The sequence below is a fragment of the Mya arenaria genome, chromosome 8 (genome assembly GCF_026914265.1).
Source record: "Mya arenaria isolate MELC-2E11 chromosome 8, ASM2691426v1".
In the NCBI taxonomy this organism is placed as follows: domain Eukaryota; kingdom Metazoa; phylum Mollusca; class Bivalvia; order Myida; family Myidae; genus Mya; species Mya arenaria.
Genome location: NC_069129.1, coordinates 49,418,777 through 49,428,958, shown reverse-complemented (window position 1 = coordinate 49,428,958; position 10,182 = coordinate 49,418,777).

Sequence of the window (10,182 nt, the reverse complement as noted above, 5' to 3'; positions counted from 1 at the left end):
CTGTCCACTTATATACAAAGGTAACAGGATCCAAACGTTCATTTAACACACGAAATTTAGTGATATAGTTTTAATAGACAGTCTAAACAACAATTATGCCAAATTGTTGGCTTCGGGACAATGCGCAACAAAGGAATTCGCAAAAAACACACCAAAACTTAAAGATTTTCATGACAACTGCTATGTTTTCATGTATGAGGTGCTACATGATGTGAAAATGCAGAGATAGCATTATTATGCCCATTTTTTAAAAAATTTTACTTTAAGAATCTGTTTTGAAGGCTAGATTTGGCATTAAATTCAGAGTACAGCACTTCACTATTGGCTATCAAAAGTGCTTATTTACACCTGATTTGCTATAAAATCTCACTCATTGGAATCATTTACAACACAAACAAGCACTACAAGTTACTAACATCTTCATTCTGTTTTCCCCCCTGAATCGTGATATTGGATTCAGAACTGCATCTCCTGATTTCAGATTGCATGACTAACCGACCTTGGGAAAAAGGCCGCGCTAACTGGAGCTTTATTGGCACATCATGATCTGCAAGCAAGACACAAACGCAATGTTTTCCACAATAAAACTACTGCCATACTGTTAAAGTTTGAAAAAGGCTGAACACTCATTTCAGGCATACAACAACCTTTAAATAGTCATAAATGTATAATAATGCAGAAAAGTTCATGATTCAAAGATTTTCAGGACAAATTTTAATAGAATATATAGTCTTTTGGACATTTTTGCATCATTTTTACAAATCAAGGTAACCTCATCTTATTAGTACCCGTATGCTTTTGCAAGCATCAAACCAGACATGCTTAGAATTTCTTCTACTTGGATATGGTATTTCCTTTCTTGAAAATCCTTGCGAGCGCCGGTATGGAACCACAGAGACCACAGTTTTACCAGCACTGGTTCTTGTCCTTGAAAATTCCGTCTGTGTCTACAGCACCAGGCTGCTATTAACATAAGCAATAATTAGGGTTTTTAGAATACATTTTACTGTATTAAGGTTGTGTTTTTTAATGCATTAAGGGACAGCTCTATTCTTTAAGGAAAGCTGGCTCAACTTTGTATTTATTTTGCCTTGAGAAATGTCACGTTTTCATGAATAAATTGAATAAATAATGAATTAATGAATATATATATGATTGATAAATGAATTAATGACTTAATGAAAGGTGCATTAATTTCTTTAAAATTGGGATCTCATTGTGTGCTGTGTTGTGTAAAGGATATTTTTCTGTCCATAAGCTGAAAATCATATGCACACTAAATAAACCATCATTCTGCATCCTATGTGCGTAAGTTTTTGTTTATTGCTTATAGCATTTGCAATTATTGTAATGTTTTGCTTAAAAGAGCAAACAAAATGTGTGAATAGATGCACAGATACAGACCAAAGACTGATACACTAGTCAGCATTTCATTAGACAATATATTATTATCAAAGCCCATCAGGAATGGATTGACAACATGAAAAGAATTCCTTTAGGAATGGAACAAACAGTTCTCAATGGGCTTTTATGACCAAACTGTCTCACTTGTACTTCGTTTTGGGATACCATTTTTCTAATATTTATCTTGAAGTACTACAAATTACAGCATGGTTTGGCAACACCAAGGACAGCTTGGCCTCTGGTGGCAGCTTGGTGGGGGGGGGGGGGGGGGGGGGGGGGGCGGGGTCTCAACAGAAACAGTTTCCTCTGGGTCTTCTTCCTATGTTAAAAAATCCCGCCATTTATTACTTTGAATTTAAGTGAGCTTTCATTCATTAGTTACAATCATATTTTTGGACACTATTTCCAAACATTAATTGAAAGTGAAAGTAGTTTTTTTTTAAAATGTCAAAAATATATAAGAAATTATATATATTAATTTATATTATGTATATAAGACTTTCACATTTCATACTCAAACACATATTCTTGGCTAATCACTGTCAACTGGCCAATTTCAACCAATAGCTTGTATAAATTAAGAATTTATAACAATTTAAAATAGGCCCCCCTCCAAAGCTTCCTCTATACAAAGCAAACATTTTTCAGAAACATACTTTAAAAACTCCTATATTTCAGCTTCAGGCTATATGCAACACATACTGAAAGTTTGGCAATGATATATTCAAACACCTAAATGAATGAGACAAGTATTAGCACCTGTGATTTTCATAAAAAGCAGAAACAGCCATTTCCCTCAAATGTAAGCCGCAAAAACCTTCGAAGAGCCATTATTTCCTGAATGCATTGGTAATAATTTGACCAAGTAAGTTTTTCCTTGTACTTTTAAAGGGTGTCTTGAACAGCACCACAAACTGGCCTGCCTACTCTTTTAAGAATTTTTTCTAAGCAAAATAAGGTTTTTTCCACTTCATCGGCTTAGTGTTTTATATAAAAATGACATAGCGCCAACCTGAAAATGCCTCAACTTGTCAAAATTTTGCTTTTCTGGTCCACTTATATACAAGGTACAGAACCTGTTCGTTTAACACATCGAAATTTAGTATAATGTGTTAATAGACAGTCCTAGAACAACACTATATGCACAAATGTTTGGCTCCGGGACAAATGGCCGCAACAAAGGAAATGGCTAAAACACACCAAAACTAAAGATTCATGACATGCTAGTGTTTTCATGTATGAGGTTGCTACATGAGGTAGAAAATGCAGAGATAGCATTATTATGCCATTTTTTAAAAAAAAAATACGTTAAAGAATCTGTTTTGCAGGCTAGATTTGCATTAAATTCAGAGTACAAGCACTTCACTATTGTCTATAAGTGCTTATTGACACCTGATTTGCTATAAATCTCTCCTTATTGGAATCATTTTACACACAAACAATCACTACAGAGTGACTACATCTTCATTCTTCTGAAATATTGGATTCAGAGCTGCATCTCCTGGATTCAGATGCGGACTACCGCCTGGGAAAAGGCCCAGCTAACTGGAAGTCCTATTGCACATCATGATCTGCAAGCCAATACACAAAAGCAATGTTTTACACAATAAAACTATCCGCCACTACTGTTAAGTTTGAAAAAGGCCTGTACACACTCATTTTGAGGCCATACACAACCGTATACACCATAGTCATAAGGTATACATATGCAGAAAAGTTCATGATTCAAAGATTTTTTTTCAGGACAAATTTAATAGATATATAGTCTTTTGGACATTTTTGCAATCAGTTTTTTAACCAAATCACAAAGTAAACCTCATCTTATTTGAGTACCCAGATTCATTTTGGAAGCATTCAAACCAGACATGCTAGAATTCTTCTTACTTGGAGGATGGTATTTTCCTTTCTTGAAAATCCCTTGCCGAGAGCCGGTAAATGGAAAACGCACAAGACGCACAGTTTTACCATCACGTGGTTCTTGTCCCTTGAAAATTTCCTGTGGCTACAGCAACCAGGCTGGCCTAATTAAAATAAGCATAAATTAGGTTTTTTATAAAAACATTTATACTGTATTAAGGTTGTGTTTTTTACATGCATTTAAGGAAAAGGCTCTATTCTATATGAAACTGCTCCTTTATTATTTTATTTGGGCCGGCTCCCTTGAGAAATGTCAAGTTTTTCCAATGAATAAATTGCATAAATGATGAACTTAATGAATATATATGACTGATGATAGAAATGAATTAATGAATTAATGAAAGGTGGCATTATTTCTTTAAATTGGGATCTCATTGTGTTGCTGTGATTGTTAAAGTATATGTTTTTCTTGTCCATAAGCTGAAATCATATGCACACTAAATAAAACATCATTCTGCATCCTCCATGTGCAGTAAGTTGTTGAATTGCTTTATAGAAATTTTGCAATTATTGTAATGTTTGCTTAAAAGAGCAAACAAACTGTGTGAATAGAATGCACTAATACAGACCAAAGACTGGGATACAAGTCAGTCAGTTTCATTAGAAAATACTCTTATTATCAAAGCCACATCAGAATGATTGACAACAATTAAAGAAATTCATTTAGGAATGGAACAACAGTCTCAATGGGCTTTTTATGACCAAACTGTCTCACTTTGACTTCAGTTTGGATACAATTTTCTAATATATTATCTTGAAGTACTTACAATTACAGCATGTTGCTAAACACCAAGTACAGCTTGTCCTCGGGTGGGCAGCTGGGTGGGGGGGGGGGGGGTCCCTTCAACAGACAGTTTCGCTCCTGGGTCTGCTTCCTATGTTAAAAAAATCCCTCCATTTATACTTGGAATTGAAAGTGAGGCTTTCAGTCAATTAGTTACCATCATTTGGAACTATTTCCAAACATTAAATTGAAAGTGAAAGTAGTTTTTTTAAAAATGTCAAAATATATAAAGAAATTATATATTATTAATTTTATATTATGTAATCTAAGATTTTCACATTTCATACTCCAACACCAATATCTTGGGCTAACACTGTCAACTGGCCAAATTTCAACCGATAGCTGTATAATTAAGAATTTATAACAATTTTAAAATAGGCCACCCCTCCAAAGCTTCTCTATATCAACGCAACTTTTTTTCATAACAGACTTCAAAACTCCTATATTCAGCTTCAGGCTATATGACACATACTGAAAGTTTGTCAATGAATATCAACCACTAATGGAATGAGACAATATAGCAACCTGTGTAATTTTCATAAAGCAGAACAGAGGAGAGGGGGGGGAAGGGCATTTTCCTCAAATGTTAACCGCAAACCTTTTGAAGAGCCATTTATTTCCTGATGCAGTGGAATAATTTGACAGTAAAGTTTTCCTTGTAGCTTTTAATGTGTGCTATAGAACAGCCACCAAAAACTGGCACTGCTACTCTTTTAAGTTTTTTAAACTTAAAATTCATGCACGTGCTAGTGTTTCATATGAGGTGCTACATGTGTAGAAAATGCAGAGATAGCATTATTATGGCCCATTTTTAAAAAAAATTTACTTAAGATCTGTTTTTGAAGGCTAGATTTGCATTAAATTCAGAGTACAAGCACTTCACTATTGTCTATAAGATGCTTATTTTACACCTTGATTTGCTATAAATCTCACTCATTGTATCATTTACACACAAACAACACTAACAGAGTTGAACTACATCTTCATTCGTCTGAATATTGGATTTAGAGCTGCCTCTCCTGATTCAGATTGCGGACTAACCCTGGGGAAAAGGCCGCAGCCTACTGGATCTTATTGGCAACAATCATGATCCTGCAAGCAAGACCAAACGCAATGTTTTACACAAATAAAACTATCTGCCACTACTGTTAATTTGCAAAGGCCTGTAACGCCACTCATTTGAGGCATACACCACCTTTACATAGTCATAAATGTGAAAATATGCAGAAAAGTTCATGATTCACAAGATTTTCAGGACAAATTTAATAGAATTATATAGTCTTTTGGACATTTTGCAATCAGTTTTTAACAAATCAAAGGTAAACCTCATCTTATTGAGTACCCAGGATGCATTTTGCAAGCATGTCAGACCAGACTTCTTAATTTCTTCTAGCTTGAGATGGTATTCCTTCCTTGAAAATCCTTGCCGAGAGCCGGTATGGAAAACCACAGAGACCACTGTTTTACCGCACTGGTTCTTGTCCTTGAAAATTCCTCTTGGCTACAGCAACAGGCTGCTATTAAAATAAGGCAATAAATTGGGTTTTAAAACATTGATTACTGTATTAAGTTTGTGTTTTTTTATGCATTAAGGGAAAGCTCTATTCTTTATGAAAGCTGCTCCCTTTTATTTATTTTGCCTTGAGAAATGTCAAGTTTTTCATGAATAAATTAATAAATGAATGAATTAATGATATTATAGAAATGATTGATGAATGATTAATGAATTAATGAGAAGGTGGCATTATTTCTTTAAAATTGGGATCCGTCATTTGGTTGCTGTGCTTGTTTTAAAGTATATGTTTTCTTGTCCATAAGCTGAACATCATATGCACAATAATACAACATCATTCTGCATCCTATGTGCAGTAAGTTTTTGTTAATTGCTTATAGATTTTGCAATTATTTGTAATGTTTGCTTAAAAGAGCAAACAAAATGTGTGACTAGATTCACAATACAGACCAAAGACTGATACAAGTCAGCAGTTTTTCATTAGAAAATAATATTTTATCAAAGCCAATCAGACATGATTGACAACATGAAAGAAATTCATTTAGTATGGACAAACAGTCTCAATGGGCTTTTATGACCAAACTGTCTCACTTTGTCTTTCCAGTTTTGATACCATTTTCTAATATATTATCTTTGAAGTACGTACAAATTACCGCATGTTGGCAACACCAAGTACAGCGTGGCCTCTGGTGGGCAGCTTTGGTGGGTGGGGGGGGTTCTTCAACAGACATTCCTCCTGGGTCTGCTCCTAATGTTACAAAAAAAATACCTCCTTTATACTTTGGAATTGGGGGGGGGGGGGGGAAAAGTGAGGCTTTCATCATTAGTTACCATCATTTGAACTTATTTCCAAACATTAAATTGAAAGTGAAAGTAGTTTTTTTTTTAAACAATGTCAAAATTAATAAGAAAATTATTATTATTAATTTATATTAATGTAATATACGATGTTCACATTTCATACTCCAACCATATTCTATGGCTAATCATGTCAACTGGCCAAATTTCACCAGATAGCGTTAATTAAGAATTTCTAACAATTTAAAATAGGCCACCGACTCCACAAGCTTCCTCTATATCAAAACCTAGCACATTTTTTGCAGAAACAGACTGTCAAACGCCTTAGTTTCAGCTTTCAGGCTATATGCAACCACATACTGGAAGTTTGGCATGATATATAAACACTAAATTATGAGACAAGTATTAGCAACCTGTGGTATTTTCATAAAAGGCAGAAACAGCCATTTCCCTCAAATGTTAAGCCGCAAACCTTTTGAAGAGCCATTATTTTCCTGATGCATTGGAATATTTGACCAAGTAAAGTTTTCCTTGTAGCTTTTTATGGTGTCTATAGAGACAGCACCACAAAACGGCCTGCCCTACTCTTTTAAATTTTTTTTCTAAGCAAATCGGTTTTTCCACTTCCATCGGCTTAGTGTTTTTATATAAAAAATGCATATAGCCCAACTGAATGCCTCAACTTGGTCAAAATTTGCTTTTCTGGTCACTTATATACAAGGTACAGAACTGTTCAGTTTTAACACAAGAAATTTAGTGATAATGTGTAATATACATCTAAACAACCTAATATGCCAATTGTTGAGGCTTTCCGGGCAATGGCGCAACAAAGGAAATGGCAAAAAAAACACCAAAACTTAAAGGGGGAGATTCTGACAACTGCTAGTGTTTTCATGTATGAGGTGGCTACATGATTGTAGAAAATGCAGAGATTAAGCATTAGTTATGCCCTTTTTAAAAAATTTACTTTAAGAATCTGTTTTTTGAATGCTAGATTTGTCATTAAATTCAGAGTACACAGCACTTCACTATTGTCTATAAGATGCTTATTTTCACTGTTTGCTATAACTTCACTCATTTGGAATCATTTAACACACAAACAACACTACAGAGTTGACTAACATCTTCATTCTTCTGAAATATTTGGATTCAGGCTGCAATCATCCTGGATTCAGATTGGGGGGGGCAAAGGACTACCGCCTGGTGGAAAAGGCCGCAGCTAACTGAGCTTTTTTAACAAAAATTTGGGGGGGCACATCATGATCTGCCAGCAAGACATCAAAAGCATGTTTTACCCCACAAATAAAACTATCTGCCACTACTTGTTAAAGTTTGAAAAAGGCCTGTAAAACACTCATTTGAGGCATACACAACCTTTAACATAGTCATAAATGTGATGTAGCAAGAAAAGTTCATGAATTCACGAGATTTTCAGGACAAATTTATAGAATATATAGTCTTTTGGACATTTTGCAATTCAGTTTTTAACAAATCAAAGTACCCCATCTTATTGAGTACCCGATCATTTTGCAAGGCATTCAACAGACTCTTAGAATTTCTTCTTACTTTGAGATGTATTCCTTTCTTGAAAATCCTTGCCCGAGAGCCGGTATGGAAAACCACAGAGACCACAGTTTTACCAGCACTGGTTCTTGTCCTTGAAAAATTCCTCTGTGGCTACAGCAACGCAGGTGCTATTAAAATAAGCATAAATTTAGGGTTTTTAAAATCATTTATACTGTATAAGTAAGTTGTGTTTTTTATGCATTAAGGGAAAAGAGCATCTATTCTTTATGAACGCTGCCTCACTTTTTATTTATTTTGCCTTGAAAATGTCAAGTTTTTCATTGAATAATTGATAAATGAATGAATTAGAATATATATGATGACTTGATATAATGAATATGAATTAATGAAAGTGGCATTATTTCTTTAAATTGGATCTCATTGTGTTGCTGTGATTGTTAAAGTATATGTTTTCTTGTCATAAGCTGAAAATCATATGCACAACTAAAATTAACACATATTCTGCATCCTATGTGCAGTAGTTTTGTTTAATTGCTTATAGAATTTGCAATGATTGTAATGTTTTGCTTAAAAGACAAACAAATGTGTGATAGCTGCATGCAATACAGACCAAAGATGATACAAGTTCAGCAGTTTTCATAGAAAATAAATTATTATCAAAGCCGACATCAGAAATGAGTGTGACAACATGAAAGAAATTCATTTGGAATGGACAAAACAGTCTCAATGGGCTTTATGACCAAACTGTCTCACTTGTGTACTTCAGTTTGGATACCATTTCCTAATATTTATCTTGAAAGTACTCAAATTACAGCATTTGGCAACACCAAGATAACAGCTTGGCTTGGTGGCAGCTTGATGGGGGGGGGGGGGTGGCTCCTTCACAGCAGTTCCTCCTGGGTCTGCTTCCTATGTTAAAAAAATCCCTCATTTATACTTTGGAATTGAAAGTGAGGGCTTTCATTCATTAGTTACCATCATTTGGAACTATTTTCCACATTAAATGAAAGTGAAAGTAGTTTTTTTAAAATGTCAAAAATATATAAGAAATTATATATTATTAATTTATATTTTGTAATATAAGATTTTCACATTTCATACTCAACACCCAATAGTTCTATCTATTCTAAGCAACTGTCAACTGGCGCAAATTTCACCAGAATAGCTGTATAAATTAAGAATTTATACATTTAAAAATAGGCCACCCCTCCAAAGCTTCTCTATATCAAGCAATGAACTTTTTTCAGAAACAGACTTCAAACTCCTATAGTCAGCTTCAGGCTATATGCAACACATACTGAAAAGTTTGGCAATGATATATCAAACATAAATGATGAGACAAGTATTTATCACCTGTGGTATTTTTTCATAAAACCCAGAAACGCCCATTTCCCTCAATGTTTAAGCCGCAACCTTTGAAGAGCCTTATTTTCCTGATGCTTGGATATTTGCCAAGTAACGTTTTCCTTGTAGCTTTTTAATGGTGTCTAAGAACGGCACACAAAACTGCCTGCCTACTCTTTAAATTTTTCTAAAGCCAAATAAGGTTTTCCACTTCATCGGCTTAGTGTTTTTTCTATAAAAAATGACTATAGCGCCCACTGAATGCTCAACTTGTCAAAATTTTGCTTTTTGGTCCACTTATATACAAGGTAACAGAACTGTTCAGTTTAACACAAGAAATTTAGTGATAAGTGTTTAATAGAATCTAAAACAACACTATATGCCAAATTTGGTTGGCTTCCCGGGACAAATGGCGCACAAAGGAAATGGCAAAAAACACACCAAAACTTAAGATTCATGACAACTGCTAGTGTTTTTCATGTTATGAGGTGGCTCCATGATGTAGGACATGCAGAGATTCATTTTATGCCCAGTTTTTAAAAAAAAAAAACTTTTAAGAATCTGTTTTAAGGCTAGATTTGGCATAAATTTCAGAGTGACACAGCACTTCACTACATTGTCTATAAGATGCATTATTTACACCTGATTTGCTATAAATCTCACGCCATTTGAATCAGTTACACACAACAGCCACAGAGTTGACTAACAAAGTCTTCATTCTTCTGAAATATTGATTCAAGAGCTGCAATCTCCTGATTCAGATTGCAGGACTACCGCCTGGTGAAAAGGCCGCAGCGACTGGAGCTTATTTGGCACATCTTATCTGCAAGCAAGACACAAAACAATGTTTTACACAAATAAACTGATCTGCCACTACTGTTAAAGTTTGAAAAAA